This window comes from Saccopteryx leptura, chromosome 7, assembly GCF_036850995.1.
Source record: "Saccopteryx leptura isolate mSacLep1 chromosome 7, mSacLep1_pri_phased_curated, whole genome shotgun sequence".
In the NCBI taxonomy this organism is placed as follows: domain Eukaryota; kingdom Metazoa; phylum Chordata; class Mammalia; order Chiroptera; family Emballonuridae; genus Saccopteryx; species Saccopteryx leptura.
This window is the reverse complement of record NC_089509.1, coordinates 46,605,985-46,626,375: the sequence shown is the minus strand read 5'-3', so window position 1 is coordinate 46,626,375 and position 20,391 is coordinate 46,605,985. Positions and strand designations below refer to the sequence as shown.

At 39.5% G+C, this 20,391-nt stretch overlaps 1 protein-coding gene across 6 annotated transcripts in view; it reads right to left on the bottom strand.

Annotated features, from left to right (window-relative positions):
* TANK (TRAF family member associated NFKB activator) overlaps positions 1-20,391 on the bottom strand; it is a 98,599-nt gene that overhangs the window by 65,926 nt on the left and 12,282 nt on the right. For 5 of the 6 annotated variants that reach the window (XM_066345960.1, XM_066345963.1, XM_066345962.1 and 2 more), the window contains exon 1: positions 12,432-12,548. The exons of the other annotated variant lie outside the window; for it this stretch is intronic. The gene's annotated coding sequence lies outside the window, so the exon portion shown is untranslated. Of the gene's footprint in view, positions 1-12,431; positions 12,549-20,391 lie in introns of those variants that run through there. 6 annotated transcript variants of the gene reach the window in all.

The window sequence follows — 20,391 nt, the reverse complement described above, 5'->3', positions numbered from 1 at the left end:
GAAAGACAGACTCCCACATGTACCCTGACCAGGATCCACCAGGCAAACCCCCTACCAGGCTATGCTCTGAGCAGCTGGAGCCACCGCTCCATTGCTCAGCAACTGAGCTATTTCAGTACCTGAGGAGAGAGGCCATGGGAGCCATCCTCAGTGCCTGAGGCCAACTTGCTTGACATTTGGAGCCATGCTGCAGGAGGGGAAAAGAGAGAGAGAGAGAGAAAGGGGAGGGGAAGGGTGGAGAAGCAGATGGGCACTTCTCCCATGTGCCCTGACTAGGAATTGAACCCAGGACTTCCACATGCTGGGCTGATGCTCTACTGCTGAACCAACTGGCCAGGGCCAAAATACTTTTTTTCACCGCAGGAAACCACAACATTTTTCAAAAGAAAATAGCACAGAGAAAGAAACAGTACCCATTATTATCCCACTTTCTGTCACAAGATGCACACTTCTTTCCTTCTAAATATAAACCAAAAAAGAGAATAGGCTCACTTATTATTTGTATGACATCAGAAGGAAAACTAGGTAATGCATAAACTAGAAAGGTGTTTTAGTAAAGTCTGCTGTCTCATATAGACTATTAGCCAAATAGGTAGATGCTATTTCGGTTAATCTGTACATCCTATTAAGTAAGAGGAAAAAACTCTCGTAGCATGTTTGAATGTGTAATTTTTCTAAAGTCTTTCTTTTCCATTCTACCAAATTTATGACAATAAAATAATATTACTAATTATCTTTCACAAGAGTAGAACACTGTATCTATAATCTAGTCTTAACCAGAAAAATTTGGGGAAAAAGACACCTTCAAGTAATAATTTGAAGAAGCAATCCTAAATAGAAGACAGTAATGTAAGAGATGTCACACGCTGCACCCAATTCATAAAGGACAAAGTTATTTTTAAAAAAGTGGTTAAAATATCTAGAGTCAGCAGATTTTAGGGGCCTCTCCAGCATCTCTTAAGTTATTGCTGTAATAACAAAACCATTATAAAAGGAGAGAACTCTTCTACAAAAAGAGTTAACTTCAGGAGACAGTGAGAGGACCTTTTCACTAAAAGGCCTGTTTTCTCTTAAATCACAGTTTAAATTGCTGAGCAGTCATTTAGCCTTGAGGCTATTACTGATGATAAATGGGAACAGGCAAAAGCCTACATAATTATAAAGCTGTACTGTGTCCTCTTAGCCACTGGCAGAGGACTCGACAGCCCCTCATGCCCCTGCTTTTAATTTCCCTGAGGACACCTACAGGCTGTTGGGCAAATGTTTGCAAGTTACAACCTGTTTTGCAAGGAATAATTGTCAGAATGCCATTAAGAAAATAAATAAGGTTTCAAAGACTTCCAGATCTCCATTTCCAGTCCTTCCCAAGATGTTTAGGGTATGCTTTTAAATGTATTACTATTATAAAATTTGAAAGCCAGATATACTATTTTTATACCATGCAACACACTATATATATCATTCTAACTATTGAATACTCCTAAGATAGGACCCTAAAATTTCTTTTTTTTTTAATTTTATTTTTATTTATTTATTTTTTTTGTATTTTTCTGAAGCTGGAAATGGGGAGAGACAGTCAGACAGACTCCCGCAGGCGCCCGACCGGGATCCACCCGGCACGCCCACCAGGGGGCGACGCTCTGCCCACCAGGGGGCGATGCTCTGCCCTTCCGGGGCATCGCTCTGCCGCTACCAGAGCCACTCTAGCGCCTGGGGCAGAGGCCAAGGAGCCCTCCCCAGCGCCCAGGCCATCTTTGCTCCAATGGAGCCTCGGCTGCGGGAGGGGAAGAGAGAGACAGAGAGGAAGGAGGGGGGTGGGGCAAATGGGCGCTTCTCCTGTGTGCCCTGGCCGGGAATCGAACCTGGGTCCCCCGCACGCCAGGCTGACGCTCTACTGCTGAGCCAACCGGCCAGGGCAGCAGTGGCCTTTTTAACATGATGCTTCCCCTAACAATAGTCTAATCTCAATTCTATTTAAATTCTCAAACTACCTACAGATAGTTAAAGAACACATGTCTGATCAGGCGGTGGCACAGTGGATAGAGTGTTGGACTAAGATGCAGAGGACCAAGGTTCGAAACCCCGAGGTCTCCGGCTTGAGTGCCAGCACATCCAGTGTGAGCGTGAGCTTACTAGCTTGAACAAAGGGGTGCTGGCTTGAGTGTGGGATCCTAGACATGACCCTATGGTCGCTGACTTGAGCAAGGGGTCACTCACTCTGCTGTAGTCCCCCATCCCCCCTATCAAGGCACATCTGAGAAAGCAATCAATAAACAACTGAGGTGCTGCAACAAAGAATTGCTGCTTCTCATCTCTCTCCCTTCCTGTGTCTGTCCCTGTCTTTCTCTCTGTCTCTCTCTGTCTTTGTCACGAAAAAGAGAAAGAAAGAAAGAAAGAAACAAACAAACAAACATAGATCCCAATGACATGCCCTCAATTCCAAAGAGGCACACAGCCATGGAAAAGAAGGACAATCTAAGTCTTGTGTTTGAATGGCAAGCATCCCAACAATGAAGAAGGCAGTTCCCTATTTTCTTATGAGAAACACTAGGGACAGAGGTAGGAATGGACAGCTATTGAAGTAATATTACTTGCTCGATGTTTTACATAAACTACTTTATTTTAATCTTCCCTCTGCAGGAGCATACATTATCTTCCCATTCTAGATAAAGAAACAGTACTTCAAAACTTTAAATACATTGACTAAGGTTACAGAATTAGAAAATAGAAGTCCCAGATAAATCGAGGTCTCTCTGTTGTAAAATCCAATCTCTCCAGTTCTTTCCACCCTAATTTAGTTTTTAATTTAAAAATATTTATTTAGCCCTGGCCGGTTGGCTCAGTGGTAGAGCGTCGGCCTAGCGTGCGGAGGACCCGGGTTCGATTCCCGGCCAGGGCACACAGGAGAAGCGCCCATTTGCTTCTCCACCACTCCGCCGCACTTTCCTCTCTGTCTCTCTCTTCCCCTCCCGCAGCCGAGGCTCCATTGGAGCAAAGATGGCCCGGGCGCTGGGGATGGCTCTGTGGCCTCTGCCTCAGGCGCTAGAGTGGCTCTGGTCGCAACATGGCGACGCCCAGGATGGGCAGAGCATCGCCCCCTGGTGGGCAGAGCGTCGCCCCTGGTGGGCGTGCCGGGTGGATCCCGGCCGGGCGCATGCGGGAGTCTGTCTGACTGTCTCTCCCTGATTCCAGCTTCTGAATAAAGGAAAGAAAAATAAAAATAAAATAAAATAAAATAAAAAAATATTTATTTATTGATTTCAGCAAAAGAGGAAGGGGGAGGGGGAGAGGGAGGGAGGGAGGGGGGGGGGGAGGGAGGGAGGGAGGGGGAGAGAGAGAGAGAGAGACATTGAGCTGCTCCTGCATGTGCCCTAGCCAGGGATAGAACCAGCAACTGCTGTGCTTCAATAGCTCTAATCAATCGAGCTATCTGGCCAGGGCTTTATTTATTTATTTGTTTAAATAAAAGATATGTGTCTATATTTTTAATATATTTAAAATTAATTTTAAAAATCCTCTCTCCCCATTTTCTGCTTCACCTTGGCAACAATTTTCAGCTCTTTTGCTTCATTCTTTCTGTACTCTTAAATAGCATGCTATATTGCACTATTAATTTTCAGTTTTACTTATCTTCCCACTATGCAAAAGAAGGATTAAGCTCTCTTTAACAACCCCCTTCCCCACTTTATATCCTTCCTGTTCTTTTTGGTTAGAGTAGCATTCAGCTTTTACTTTCTTGCAACTAGGGTATGTAATGGTACTCACTGCTAAGTCATTTAATATAGAGGTGAGCAAAAAAAAGTATATCTAGAGTTGTGAATATGTGGAACGGACATTCTTATACTATTTATTATTGTATTATGTATCTCTATTACAACTGTAAATTTACTTTTGCCCACCCTTACACTATGCCTCTTTTTCCTTTTCTGAAAAACTTTTCCCCCCAAAAGCCTTCTCTTTTGCAATATTTCTTGCTATCACTAATACAACTCCTCAATTCATTCAGACTCTTGTTATTGTATTAATTTCATCTTCTCAGAAGAATTTCTCCTTCAGCTCTCTGACTTGCTCCAGTCTAGCCTTGTTCATCTCCACGTCTAAAGGAAAGCCTTCATCTTGAGACTTTCTTTCACCTTGAATTTGAGGATTCCCTTTGTTCATCTCTCTAGCTGAACCCCTCATTTTCAGTATCCCAAATCTTCATCTTTGTTGTTCACTTGTCCATTTGGAGGAATTAACCCTCCAGTAGCTTCCTGAGAAAGTGTTTGTGAAGTAAATGTTTTTGAAACAGTGCATAACTGAAAATATCTTTACCCCACCCTCAGATTTAACCAATAGTTTTCCAGGTTAAAAGTTCTATATCGGAAGTAATTATTCCTCAGAATTTGGAAAACTCCCTTCTAGCTTCCATTTGTTTCTGTTGAAATACAGAGCCATTCTGATTCCTGATTTTGTACTTAACCCTTCTGGAAGTCTGTCCTTCAGTTCTTGGAAATATTCCTGAATTATATTTTGGGGGTAATTTCAGTCCTGTATTCCTTTCTGGGACTCCTACTACATGGATGTTGAATCTTCTGAAGTGGTACTCTTAATTCCTCCACAGCCTCCTTTCTCCTTTTTAAATGAACTTTTCTTATTTTATAGGTAAAATATCTCAAGTTCATTGTGTTTGGCACTCAGTATTGTGCTGTCAGATGATAGGTAACAAATCCTGAATAAGTAAAGTAATAAGGTATGTAGCAGTGCTATGGAGCTCCATGAAGGCTGGGGCTGTGTGAGCCAAAATGCTCCACCACTAGCACCCCAGTTCAACAAGAGCAGCTCAACTTTATTTACACACACACACACACACACACACACACACACACACACACACACTTCAAGGTTGAAAAGAAACACAGGCTTAAAGGTACATTCGCACCACCCCTCACCCTTGAATGATTTATAATTCTTTAGTAAGATGTACTTTTTGAGGGGTGGTAGATGAGCATGCGTGAGTTAGGAAGTAGTAAAGGTCCCTCTGCTGGGTTCCCCCACTGCTAAGACTATTCAAAGTGTTTTGCAAGTGTTCACTTGTGGTGAGAAGCCAGTTTAAATCTACAGCAGTTTCAGGATGGAGGAAATAAATTACCTTAAGAAACTGCTATCTCTTTCACTCTGCCCTAGAAAAAAAGTCACCTGTTTTCCCAACCCCTTGGGATATGAATAGTAAGAGTTCCCTTCTCTTACAGAAAAGTTGCTACCCAAGCAAACAATGAGGTGAATAATCTTTTCTATATCTTAGTTCTATTGGTCTCCTTACCCACAAAAAGCATCAGAAGCAAAAAGCAGAAAATAAGTCAAGAAAAGTAGTACATACACATAAATGAAAAAACATCCTCTGTCTTAAGATCGTTAAGGTAAACCTTTAAAGACACTCAAAAGTAGGTGTGTTTTCCTTATTTGAAGACAGGAAATGGATGACAATTGTCACTGAAAACATTTATTTATAATCATTTCGCATTTAAGAGAGCTCCATGGCACAAGCAGCCAATTCTCAAAATGACAGCTTGCATTTCTAGCCTTGCTTTCCATGTTGTAAACTTTGGTCATGTAAACTTGTGCTTCAGTTATGGCTATACCCATTGCACACTGCACTATACTGTTACTGCGTCCCAGTCGGACAGCTGAACTAGTAGAAGATTCAGCATTGTTAGAATCTGGATTTTGTATTTTTCCCATAGATGGTTGGCTAACTGCATCGGAATAAACAAGGAAGGTAAGACAATCTCACTGACCTAACTGAAAGCTCCCTAGACCATGTTCTTCACTTTGCTGGATAATAGCAGTTGGTGAAATTTTCTGTGCAATCTTCTGAGAATTAAGACTTAACAGCTAGACAGAGACCACACCCATGAGTCTCAGCTCTGCCTCACTTCCTTTTTCCTCCAGTTGTACTTTCTTTCAGACTATTTATCACAGTCTGTGGGTTGAACTACACAACTAAACAATGTAACCCTGAAAGACAAACTGGGCATGTGATGCTCTATCCCTCTGAGGTAAATGTAACCATGGCATTGTCCCGTTAGCCTGCTTAGTTAGGGAAGGGTTATCCTCTCCTCTGAGCAGGTGCCATGTTAGAATCTGGAGATGGGGTGGGATATACAACTTATAGATGTCTATTAAATATTAAAAATCTGTTTTCATAAATCATATAAAGTAGGCTCTGCAGAATATTTTTGAACAGTGGAACTAAAAGAGAAAGTTTATATTCTGTATGAGAAGGTGTAAGACAGGACTGTGTGGGAAGCAGGAGCATATATAATTTAATATTTGTGAGATTTCAATGTTTATCAGAAAAGAAATATGGATTCAAAAAGGTTGAGAACACACAACAATAACAAAGGAAAGGCACTTCTAATTTAGGGATAGCAAATAAATGAAGTCATGAAATGCTATGAATAGTAAAACCATTTTAATAGCCCACAATAACTGTTGATTTTCTTCAAGTAATTTTAACTAATATATTATTTTGAAAAGAACTGACTCCCTGATTTCTGTCCTTTTAGCAAGTCACTCTCCATAGTAAAATTACCTTATTGATTGTTCTGCCACTCAAGGGAACAATTCTCCATACCTCACTCCACACAAGTATTTCAAGGATTCTTTAACTTCAACTTACTAAGTAACCATCAAAATGGAACACACGAGACATCTTTTTTTTTTTTTTTTTTTTTTTTTTTTTTAGTTCACTCAAATTCCAGTATTTCCTTATGGCACTGACTTGAAAGACAGGCTTTGTTTTCAATGTTAACCTATTTTCAATAGACCCCTCCTTTCTGCAAAGGAAAAGTATTGGTGGTAAGTGAAAGTTATCGCAGCTCAGAGGTGCTCAAACTATTTACTCCCAAAGTTTAGGGCTGATAATTACCATTGCAGAAACATATTTCTTTCTTTTCTTTTTTATGACAGAGACACAGAGAGGGACAGAGAGGAACAGACAGGCAGGAAGGGAGAGGGATGAGAAGCATTAATTCTTCAGTGTGGCACCTTAGTTGTCGATTGCTTTCCCATATATGCCTTGACCCAGGGTCTCCAGCAAAGCCAGTGACTCCTTGCTCAAGCCAGCACGCTTGGGCTTCAAGCCAGCAACTTTTGGGCTCAAGCCAGTGACCATGGGGTCATGTCTATGACCCCATGCTCAAGCCAGCGACCCTGTGCTCAAGCTGGTGAGCCCATGCTGAAGCCGGATGAGCCTGCACTCAAGCCAGAGACCTCAGGGGTTCGAACCTGAGTCCTCAGCTTCCCAGTCCAAAGCTCTATCCACTGCAACACTGCCTGGTCAAGCGCAGAAAGTATATTTCTGAAGGTAAAAGAAAACAGTATTATACAGGATATTTTCCATATGAAACAATTATCATTACTTAGTTCCCAAACTCTTTTTCTTAAAAAAATAAGTCCCTTAAGAAATGTTTTTCTTGGCTGCATAACAGTGAATGCATTCAACACTACTAAACCGTATACTTAAAAATAGTGAAGATGGCAAACTTCATGTACGTGTACTTGACCACAATTAATAAAAAAATGTTTTTATAGACTATGCATCGGAAAACTATGACACATGTATTATATACGTCTCAAAGACTTATTTTCAGTTGCAAAGCACGTAGTACCACTGCCTGTTCCAACCCTCAACTTTTTTGAACAATTGTCAAATATTGCACCTAGTTAAAAAAAACTTTGTACACTAATTAGCCACCCACCCACAAGGCAGTTTATTTCATATTTTCTATTATGGTATCTTTTTTTGAAGATCACTCAGAATCTTGGTCCTGAACTAAAAAGAGATTTTTGTTGCTTATTCTATATATATAATTGTCTCCTCTTTCCCCCTGACTGAAAACCAAATCAGCAAGTATAGGAGACAGCAGGGGAGAAATGGCAGCCCCAGCATAAATCCCACAGGAAATAGAAACTAAAACCTGGCTTAATAATTAAATACAAAGGAGTTAAAATAAAACAGTAATATTCATGCTTATAAAGTGTTAGAAAACAAAATGGATAAATAGCAGTAACAGTTAATTAGCTATTGCATCACATTAGAATAGTGAAGTTTTATAGCAATAAGCTATCTAGCCTGACCTGTGGTGGCGCAGTGGATAAAGCGTTGACCTGGAAATGCTGAGGTTGCCGGTTCGAAACCCTGGGCTTGCCTGGTCAAGGCACATATGGGAGTTGATGCTTCCAGCTCCTCTCCCTTTCTCTCTCTCTCTCTGTCTCTCTCCTCTCTCTCTCTCTTCTCTCTAAAATGAATAAATAAAATAAATTAAAAAAAATAAGCTATCTATTTTTATTTACTACTTTCTTTTGGACAATAGCATGGTTTTAAAAACATGCAGTCTTTGTTATAAAGAACACCTTCAAATCATGTCAATAATTATTTTTTCTAGATTATAGATGATCAATTAAAATACTCAAATATCCAACCATTCACATAAGACCTGCATCACTCTGTATAAAACACTTATGAGTGTCTTGAAGTATTTTCCACAGTTCATAAATGCATACTGCTAATCACATTACCTGTATAAGGTCATATCCTTGAAAGTAATGAAAAAGTATTTAAAATAATCATTTATAAAAGTTAATGACTCTAGCCTGACCATGTGGTGGCACAGTGGATAGAGCGTCGGACTGGGATGCAGAGTACCCAGGTTCAAAACCCCGAGGTCGCCAGCTTGAGCAAGGGGTCAGTCTGCTGTAGCCCCCCCCACATCAAGGCAGATATGAGAAAGCAATCAATGAACAACTAAGGTGCTGCAATGAAGAACTGATGCTTCTCATCTCTCTCCCTTCTTGTCTGTCTGTCCCTATCTGTCCCTCTCTCAGTCTCTGTCACAAAACAAGAAACAAAACAAAAAAACAGTTAATGACTCTACCAAAGATTACATAATACATTACTATCCACATATTAACAGTAAACTATTAGTTGAATAAAAAGGTGGGCTTTGGTTTATATTCCTTAGAAACCAGCTCTATGTGTGTACACACCACACACATACGTGTACTGTGAGAATGATTTCCATTTCATATTTAAATACGAACAACCATGCTGAGCTTGTGCATTTTCTCACCCACTCATTTGAAACCACACTATGGGTTCTGCCTACAGTAGAATGTCAGCTTGGTTATTACCTCTAAAGGAAGAAATTTCCCAGCAAAAATGGGAAGCTAATGACAACAAACTGAAACTGCCACTCTTCTAATTGTGTTTCACTCTCTGTTTCTTCCCAGGCATAGAAGAACTTACCCATGTAGAAGCAATACCTTTTCTTTTCTACTATAACTGGAATAGAGACAAGAAAGAGAAGTACTACATTTTACTATCAGCCTCAGTATTCCTAGAGCATTCTTCTTGACTATAAAAAAGGAGGTGGGGACCAGTACAGCAATTCTTTGTTCTCAACATTGGTGTTTTAGACCATTTCATTTATTTTACGGAGTTTTTGTTTGTTTTTTAAAGTTCTGGACCTTTATGATAAATATTGTCACTGTTTCAAGAACAATGTACTTTCAGGCCAAGATGATTTCATGAGTGAATGCTTTCAGATGTTCAAAGGACAGAGAGCCCTTATGCTATCTACACTACTTCAAAGCAGAGAAAGAAGGAATTTGCAGTTTTTTTTTAAAAGGAAACCAGCATACCCTTGATATCAAACTTTGGCAAAGATAACACAGAAAAAGAAGACTACTGTTGAAACTCAATTACTGATTTTAAATAAAACTGTTACAACACCATGACCAAGTAAAGCTTGGTTCACAAACTGGAAATCTACTAAAATTAATTTACAGTCCTAATAAGTCAAATAAGAAAAGCACATGATAGGTCACAACAGATAACAAAAAGCTATTCGATAAAATTCAACTCCCAGTCCTGAAAAAAATGTTAAGAAGTAATGAAAAGCCATCATCTTAAGAACAAGAAATATATAAATCAAATGAACAGTCAACATCTATTATTTAAAATTGCTAAGTGCTAGCCAATATGAACCGACAAAAAAATAAAATAAAATAAAAAGACTTTGGACACAATCCAAAATCCATTCTCTGCAAAAATCCTAGTAAGTTAGAAACAGTAAAGACACTTCCGTGATAAATAGAATGTATTGGTAATTAAATAATAGCTAATCCCTCAATAAGATTATTTTAATGAAACATATCTTTAAATTTTATTAAAAGTTCAAAAATAGTCTAGAAAACTTTAAATAGACAAATGAAGAGGGGCTTGCTTTATGAATTACTAAAATAATGCCATTACCAAAGACATTAGTATTTGTATAGAAACAGACAAATAATAATAATAAAAAGCAACAGAAGAATAAGGGAGAAAAAAAGACCCATGTACACATTTTTACTATTTTAAGGCAGTATTATTTCTAATCAGTTGGAAAATGGAATTGATTTCAACAAATGATTTCAGAAAAAATGGCTAAATATCTATCTTAAACAATGTACAAAAATAGCTTTCAGATGTTTTAATGAGTGAAGCATAAAAACTATAAAAAATTAACAATGTAAAAAGTATTTTAATAATTTTAAAATGGGGACCATATTAAGCAATACAAAACCTGGGCATTTTAAAACCAAAAGACTGATTGTTCTTGAAAATATTTGCCAGATGTTTCACAAAGGATTACTAGATCTGTATCCTAATAAAATATAATTTTGAAGACTAAGGGCCAAATACAGGGACGGGCCATTTTACAAGATGGTTAACTAGGTTATGGTACACCCAAAGGAAAGTCATGCTGATGTTAAGTAGCACTCCATAGGGCATGACTTCCACCATGTACTGTATTTCCACAGGTATAAGACGCGCCTTTTACCGAAAAACTTGGGGTCTAAAAACTGGGTGCATCTGATACAGTAGTTGTAGAAGTGTGGCATTTCAAATGACATAGATGGAACTGAGGACGAGGCAACATATGAAGACAGTGATTTGTCATCTGACACTGATGAGGATAAGATAATGGATGGGAGTTTTGACAGTGATGAGTTGTATGAATTTTATGATGAATAAAACTTGAGTTCAATAACTTTTTTTAAAAAGACTTTATTAATTTTAGAGAGGAGAGAGAGAGAGAGAGAGAGAGAGAGAGAGAGAGAGAAGGGAGGAGCAGGAAGCTTCAACTCCTGTATGTGTCTTGACCAGACAAGCCCAGAGTTTCAAACTGGAAACGTCAGCATTCCAGGTCGATGCTTTATCCACTGCGCCACCACAGGTAGGCCGAGTTCAATAACTTTATGTAATACTTTTTTTTTTCAAATTTCAGGCCCCCAAATTAAGGTGTGTCTTATACATGGGAGCGTCTCATACATAAGAAAATATACTTTTTATCTGATAAAACAGATACAAGTATGCATATATAACCTCATTTTCATAAGAAAGTGAAATAACATGCTTACGTACCCATAAGAGATATATAAGAGATATATGCAACGCCTTGGAGCACCTATGGTTGGGGGTAGGAAGAGGAGTTTCATTTTCTGCTTTATACACGGTTGCATCATTTTAGGGTTTTCCTCCCGTCTCAAAATAGAAAGCACATTTCTCCCTTATGCTAACTTTGTTAAAAGCATCGGAAATAAATGACACTTTACACAGCAATAGTTGCTCTATTTTTTGCTTGTTACAGCATAACAACGAGAGACACAACTTCTCTTTGGCTTGGGTATCTTCCCCTTTCTTCACTTTTGGACAAGCACAGGTTTTTACAGGTAACTAACTCCTTGCTGTCAGTTTACACCGGGGGGTGGGGACTTGACAAAACGCCTGGGTTCCTAGTACCGGCAGGGTTTGCTCTTAATCTTTCCACCTCGACCACCCATTCCTCCGCCCGCCCCCCGTGACCCCTCGGGGAAGTTACCCAACCTCTCACTGACAAGCCTATGATGACACCGCACAGGCAAGCAGAGAGCCGAATTGTGCAACAACCTTGGGAAAACGACACAAAGATTCTATTAAAAAGCTTTCGAAGGCGTAACCACGATAACACTGGCTTCTGGAGGGCAGCTCCTGTCCGGAAGAAGCCCGCTTGCCCGACGGCTTCACCGCTCACCCTGACTGACACCCCAAGCCCCGCCTCCCCAGGTTCCCAGCCAAGTCAGCGTGGAAACTACAGGACCCTCCCCCGCAACGTCGCGGCGGGGACGTAGCGGCTGCGCGGACGTCGCGGGCCCGGAAAGCCCCTCCCGCTCGCTCCGGAACGCAGACCCGGGTGGTGTGTGTCGCACAAAGTCCCTCCCCATTCTGAGACTTGGTTGTCTCCGCAGCCACTCGGCTTCTCTCCCTGCGCCGCCCACACTGCAGCGTATCCCTGTCACTCGCACAAGTTCTCAGTCGCCGTGCTCCACAGATTCGGGCACACTCGCTAACGAAGTTTCCTACTCACAGTTAAGAGATTCCGAGCCGATCTTTCACGCCTCGGTCGGCGGCGCCCCGCGGAGTGACTGCAACCGGAAGTTGTTTTCCGTTCCAGTTCAGAGGCCAGCGCCTGCGCGGAGCCATTAACTCATCACCTTCCACCCGGCGGGGCCACCCGGCCCCTCCCGGCACGCCCACAAAGCCCCGCCCGGAGAAGCCCCGCCCCTCCTACCACAAAGATCAGCTGCTGTGAAAGGCGTCCAGTGTCAAGTAGAAGGTCACTTGAGGGTCTTGGCTCAAGTTTTAATGAACAGTAAATAATGAGTTGTAAAATCACGCTTGTATGTGAGTTAGCATACCCAGAATCACCTGATAGGCTTATTAACAGTGTAGATTCTAACACTCCCATAGAGATTCCTAGAATTCAGACCAACTGGTCAAAGCTCAGGAACCTGTATTTACCACAGACACTCATGTGAATATGATTAATGTCCACACACTGAAAAACACTACACACACATACATATTTGCTTTTCCCGCAACTAGTAACACTGTAAAGCCAGTAGCCATGGCCACCATCACAGCCGCCTGGCCCATGCAAGTTCTCATTAGATTTGGACAGTTGGTAATGAAACAATGGAGCCAAGAACTGGTGGGCCATTAGCTTTAATCCTAGCTTGTACCCCGTGAGCAAGAAATACATACAGTGGGAAAACTTTCCTTTCCATTCAGGGCTCCCAAAGCCACTGACTTATCTGAGTTTCCTAGAATCAAAAGTTTCTAGCTCACCAGTCTTTTTTTTTTTTTTTTTTTTTTAATTTTTTATTTATTTATTCATTTTTTTTAGAGAGGAGAGAGACAGAGGAGAGAGAGACAGAGAGAGAGAAGGGGGGAGGAGCTGGAAGCATCAACTCCCATATGTGCCTTGACCAGGCAGGCCCAGGGTTTCGAACCGTCGACCTCAGCATTTCCAGGTGGACGCTTTATCCACTGCGCCACCACAGGTCAGGCCTAGCTCACCAGTCTTATTCACCTCTGTTCCCCAACTCCTTCTTTCTGCATAAACTGGCTTCTCCTTCAGCATTCTGCCATCTTGGCTGCTTCTCCTGGCCTCCTCCACATGGCCTTTCTCTGTTCTCCTTTCTCTAACCTCCTCTCTAATGCTAATATCAGGAACCGAGAGAGCAAGCTCCCGGTCTGCCCCACTTTATAGTGTAGAAATCAAAACCTTTAATCCAATATACAAACAAGGAAGTCTCTGATACAAAGTCACTTATCTGAGGTATAATGGGATTTCTCCATGGGAGTACACCACCCCACATCATGCAATCAGTCAAGGGTGTGGGGAAAAGCTTAGTCTTAAAACTAAGCCTTAGGCCAGGGGTCCCCAAACTAGGCCCGCAGGCCACATGCAGCCCCCTGAGGCCATTTATCCAGCCCCCACCGCACTTCCGGAAGGGGCACCTCTTTCATTGGTGGTCAGTGAGAGGAGCATAGTTCTCATTGAAATACTGGTCAGTTTGTTGATTTAAATTTACTTGTTCTTTATTTTAAATGTTATATTTGTTCCCATTTTGTTTTTTTACTTTAAAATAAGATATGTGCAGTGTGCATAGAGATTTGTTCATAGTTTTTTTTTATAGTCCGGCCCTCCAATGGTCTGAGGGACAGTGAACTGGCCCCTTGTGTAAAAAGTTTGGGGACCCCTGCCTTAGGCTATAACCACCCTGCCTGCTTACAGCCTGCCCACCAAACTATAAACAAGCAAGCATATATCATATTTAAAAATTTATTTGACCAACACTAATGAAACTTAATTTGTTGGGGTTTTTTTTCTAGCACAGAGAGGCAGACAGACAGAAAGGGAGAGGCCCTGGCCGGTTGGCTCAGTGGTAGAGCGTCGGCCTGGCGTGCAGGGGACCCGGGTTTGATTCCCGGCCAGGGCACATGGGAGAAGCACCCATTTGCTTCTCCACTCCCCCCCACCCCTTCCTCTCTGTCTTTCTCTTCCCCTCCCGCAGCCAAGGCTCCATTGGAGCAAGGATGGCCCGGGCGCTGGGGATGGCTCCTTGGCCTCTGCCCCAGGCACTAGAGTGGCTCTGGTAGCGGCAGAGCGACGCCCCGGAGGGGCAGAGCATCGCCCCCTGGTGGGCAGAGCATCGCCCCTGGTGGGCGTGCCGGGTGGATCCCGGTCAGGCGCATGCGGGAGTCTGTCTGACTGTCTCTCCCCGTTTCCAGCTTCAGAAAAATACAAAAAAACAACAACAACAGAAAAAAACTCTCACTGCTTTTGCATATATTTGACGTGATTAATGGTATTTGGGAAAGACCTAACCACCAAACACAAGCATACTAAGAACGCTGAAGTAGCAATCTGATAGCCAAGGAAAAATGATCAGGAATACCAGCCTACTCTAGAACATAATTTTATATCCATAGACTTGACAAATTTTTCTAAGGCATGAACTCTCCTGTCCTAAAGATCTTGACCAGCCATGCCTGAACAGGTTTTCAGCTCATGATTTTTTCTTTATCTTGAAGATTTAAAGCCGATCTCTGAAGTGCTTGAGCTCCCCCTTTTTCCTGGTCATATGGTCCATATAACTTAGAAGCTACTATCTACCCAAAGTAGTCCAGCATCTTATTCCTCCTGTGATAGAATCTTTTCTGTTAGAGCAGGAGGATCAGGTGCTAGCTGCCTCAACTTCTCCCTACACTCCTGAATCATGGATGTTTGCCTTTCTTTACTTAAACCAATAAGTCCAAGAATTTAAAAACTTGCCAGTTGCAGTACATTTTAAAATGTTGCGCTCACCTTTAAAAGTCAAAAACAAGACATAGTTTGAAAAACCTTTAAAAATATAAACAGGTCCTGGCCGGTTGGCTCAGTGGTAGAGCGTTGGCCTGGCGTATGGAAGTCCCGGGTTCAATTCCCAGTCAGGGCACACAGGAGAAGCACCCACCTGCTTCTCCACCCTTCTCCCTCTCCTTCCTCTCTGTCTCTCTCTTCCCCTTCCTCAGCCAAGGCTCCACTGGAGCAAAGTTGGCCCGGGCCCTGAGGATGGCTCCATGGCCTTGACTCAGATGTTAGAATGGCTCCGGTTGCAGGGGAGCAATGCCCCAGATGGGCAGAGCATCGCCCCCTGGTGGGCTAACCGGATGGATCCCGGTCAGGCACATGTGGGAGACTGTCTCTCTGTCTCCTTGCTTCTCACTTCAGAAAAATACAAAATCAAAACAAAACAACAAAAACAAAAATAAACAAACATAAAAACAAACAGAAACTTCTTGTATATAACATTCTGACCAGCTGTACAGTTTTCTTGTAATAAGTAATAGTGTTAAATTTAACAATAGAAAACTTTTATAAAATAACTTATTCTTTTAGAAGTTGTAGGTTCACATCAAAATTGAAAGGAAGGTACAAGATTTTCCATATACTCCCTACATCGACACATGTATAGCCACTTCCATTATTAACATCTTCTACCAGAGTAGCACATTTGTCACAATCGATGAACTTACATTGACATATCATTATCATTCAAAGTCCATAGTTCACATTGAGTTTCACTCTTGGTGTTTTACATGCATGTATTCCTATGAGTTTGGACAGATGTATAGTGATATATACTCATTATTATAATATTATACTATATTAGAATAATTTCACTGTCCTAAAAATCATCTGTGCTCTACCTGTTTTCTCTCTCCTCTCAATCCTTGGCAAACACTGATCTTTTTAATGTTTTATAATTTTGTCTTTCCTAAAATGTCACATAGTTGAAATTACACAATATGTAGACTTTTCAGATTGTCTTCTTTCACTGAATAATATGCATTTGAGTTCCTCCATATTTTTTCATGGCTACATAGCTCTTTAGCACTGAATAATATTTCATTGTCTGGATATACCACTCACCTACTAAAGGAAACCTTGGTTGCTTCCCAGTTTTGACAATTATGAATAAAACTGGTATAAAGATTAGGGTGCAGGTTACTGTGTGAACTTAAGTTTTCTAGTTCTTTGGGTAAATCCCAAGGAGCATGATTGTTGGATTGTATGGTAAGAATATGTTTAGTTTTGTAAGAAGCTGTCAAACTGTTTTCCAAAGTGGTTGTAAAATTTAACATTCACACCAAGAATGCATGAGAATTTCTGTTGCTCCACATCCTTGTCAGTATTTGTTGTTAGCAGTGTTCCAGATTTTGGTCATTCTAATAGGTATGTAGTATTTTTATTTTCATTTCTCTGACATATAATGTAGAACATCTTTCCATATGGTTATTTGCCATTGGAATGTCTTCTTTAGTGAGATATCTGTTAAGGTTCTTGGCACATTTTAAACTTGGGTTGGTGTGTTTTCTTATTGTTGAATTTTAAGAGATTTTTGTGTATTTTGGAATTCAGATGTATCTTTTGCAAATATTTTCTCTCAGTCTGTGGCTTGTCTTTTCATTCTCTTAACAGTGTCTCATACTGAGCAGAAAAATTTAATTTTAATGAAATCCTACTTATTCAGCACTGGTTGAAGAAAATTGAAGGAGATGCTTGATAATTTCTAATTGAAGTAGTAGAACTTAATAATACACTTAAAACCTAAAACTGAATGCATAAACATTTTGAAATATGGAAGTGCTAAAAACTTTGAATAAAGAGGAAAATTAAACATACAGATTTCTGAAACATATTTTTCTCTCTTCCTACTTCTATGATGTTGTAGTTATGAAGATTAGTGGCTGCATACATTTCTGATGTGTAAAACATGAATGCTGGGTTAGATGGATGTGTTCTGTCCTAAAACAGTCTAAAACAGTTCTCTTCTTCTATAATGATAATACAATATATTTTATTAAGGATAAGAATTGCATTGAGATACTTATCTGAGAAATAACCTTTTAAATAAATGACTAAATTTTACTCCAATTTTTCTTTACTCATATTATTATATACCTTATATTAGCAAACAATGCTGTGGGGTATGGTGGGATAAAACTGATAAGTGTAGGATTATTAAAAATATTTTAGGAGCTATTTTAAAAAATGCTTAATATTTTATTGAGCATTCTGAATATAAATCCAGGGACAAGGGAAGCTGCCAGTATAAATATTACAACTTGGAATGTCAGGTAAACAATGATTTAACTCAAATCTTTGATATGAAACATCACTATTAATAGAATCTGGTTGACTTCTGATTTAAGATAATAGCTGGATTAGCGGTTTGTGTCTCAGACTCTCTAAACGAAATGAAAAAAAAAATCAGAAAAGTAAGCAAACTCATACAGCATTGTAAAGCAGTTTTGATAACCAGGTCTAGTGTGTATGACTGAGCCTCTGTGCCCGTTCCGGGTACTCAGTTGACAGAGGTGCTCACTTGCCCCATTGGGCTTGAATTATCCCAAGAGGGGTGCCTTTTCTAAGTCACAGAAGGCATCACAAGTGTAGTAACCCTGCTGACAAGCATCCTCATGACAAACTTTGACAGGATTTTCCACCATTTATAAAAACAGTAGGGCTGAAATGGACATGCACTTTGTTGTTTTGTGACAATTTCCGCTGGCCTGAAGGACATAAGAAACCTATCTGCCTCATGGCACCTGTGAATGAATTGACAGTAACTCCAGTACTATGTGTTACCACAAGAAATATTTTATACTTCCTTGCCCCAGTATTCCCCCTTAGTACTTCTCTCTGTCACCTATGGTTTTGATTATTTCAACATGATCCCAACGGGAGTGGAGATATCTGATACTCCATATTTAAGGATACGTGAAGCCAACAATGAAAGGGGCTGGGCAGACAGAGCTGTGTGTTTGACTCTCACTGGGAGTTTAATTTTTTATATATGGTTCCTTTCAAGGAAAAGACCAGTAATTGTTTCTGATTAATTAGGAATTTGTTTCTTCATAGTGAAATAACTAAGCAATAAGGATATGGGATCTCACCATAACCCAATATAAGTGGTGATAAAATGGATAAATGTTAGTTCCAGGCCAAAAATTTAGCTGTAACTGTGCATATATACTTGTCTCTGAGCTGAGGAACTAATAGAAATCAGGCAGATAATAAGGAGAATCAAGAAAATCAGTACATCTGATTAGTAAAGGCTATAAGAGGCTTAGAATGAATAAGTTCAAGACAAAGCATCCCTTTTAAAAAGACTATGCTGCATAAATGAAGAAGGACAGAATCCTCAAAATGCAGAGGAAGTGATCACTTTGGAAAATGGTTTATCAGGTGCTTAAGCTAATGGAAAGAATCTGCTTTGCATTTTCTATGAAACAGGAGCTGAAATATAAGATATTGAACTGAGACAAGATGTTAGACTAAGATAAGGAAAGATCTAATTTAGAAGTAAGGAGAAATAAAAACAAAGTTAAATAAATTAAGGTTCTAAGGCCATAGAATATGCATTGGCAAAATTCGAATATTATTTTAACATACCGTAATCAAGGATGTAATCAATATTGCAGAATATTAAATCAATGATTAGAGTAAAAGCTTAAAAAAAAACTCTATTAAAGTGTGAATGAAAGGGACAAATACATGAGAACCATGACATGAAATAGTGAAAAGATAGTGCTCCAACTCTTCAGAAGAGGTCAGAGTCAATGGAACAGAAACAGCGAACAAAGATATATTAAAAGTTCTCCAAAGTAATACTTTGATCAAAAGCAGAGATAGAGAGGACTCAATGAGTTTTGAAGCATATTAAAGAAAAGAGACCAAACACTTTGACCTATCCTGATAAAAAATGTGATATTAATGATTTATCAATTTATTCAGCAAGTTTTTGTGAGCACTTCATATGTGTTAATAAGGACACAAAGAAGCCAAGACATATTCCCACCTTAAATAACTTGGTGTCTATTGTGGTTGACCTACATATAAGAAGCAGGCAATTACTACATAATGTAGTATTACAATATTACAATAAGGTTAAATGTAGGATGCTCTGAAAACACATTGGAAAGGCCTTACTCTAGGCTTGGGAGGGTGAGGGAAAACTGTCTGTATCTAAAGTATAGAAAAAACGTATAACTAGAATTTAAGCAGAAAGAAATAAATTACTTGCAAAGGAAGAAAAATACAGAAAAGTTGTCTTATCTTCATTATGAAACGTCAGCAGATGACTAGAATAACATACACAGTTGCTTGGGAAAGTTTTCACTTACAAAGTCTATAGCCACTCAAATTATCATTCTTATAGGAAGGGAAAACAAAGACATTATTAGATACCTCAGGTCCAGAAATATACCACTCATTTTCTGAAATAATTGATGATACAAATCAGTTGGTCAAGAAAAGAATCAAATTTAAAAGCCAAAGATGAAATTCTGACATAAAAGAAATATTTAATATTTGAAGTAATGCAAATATTGGATTAAGTAAAAACTTGTTGCAAATATAATGAGAATATTAAAAGAAAATATTAAGACATAAGATATAAATATAAATAAATAATTTAATAATAATGTTTTCTAAATTTCCTGATTATAGCAACAAAAACTCAAATAGTAAAAGAGAGGTGACAGGAAAAAAAAATTTCTAATTTACTCATTTTTTTTTTAATTTTTACTTACTGATTTTAGAAAGAGAGAAGGGAGAGAAAGAAAAACATCAATTTGTTGTTCCATTTATTTATGCATGCATTGGTTGATTCTTGTATGTGCCCTTGCGGGGGATTGAATCCGGAACCTTGGTGTATCGGGACGATGTGCTAATCAAGTTACCTGGCCAGGGCCTAATTTATTCATTTCTAAAACTTTAAATGTGGAAATAAGGAAATGATAGATAGGATCTCATTATAACTATGATAAATGAACTTATATTATTTTAGCTTTTTTAAATGTAAAGATAAATAAATACAGGTAGAATAAAAATTATATGTTTATTTTTTTCATGTAAACAGAAGAAAGTAAACATTGATCATATAAAAATGATACAAGGCCTGACCTGTGGTGGTGCAGTGGATAAAGCATCG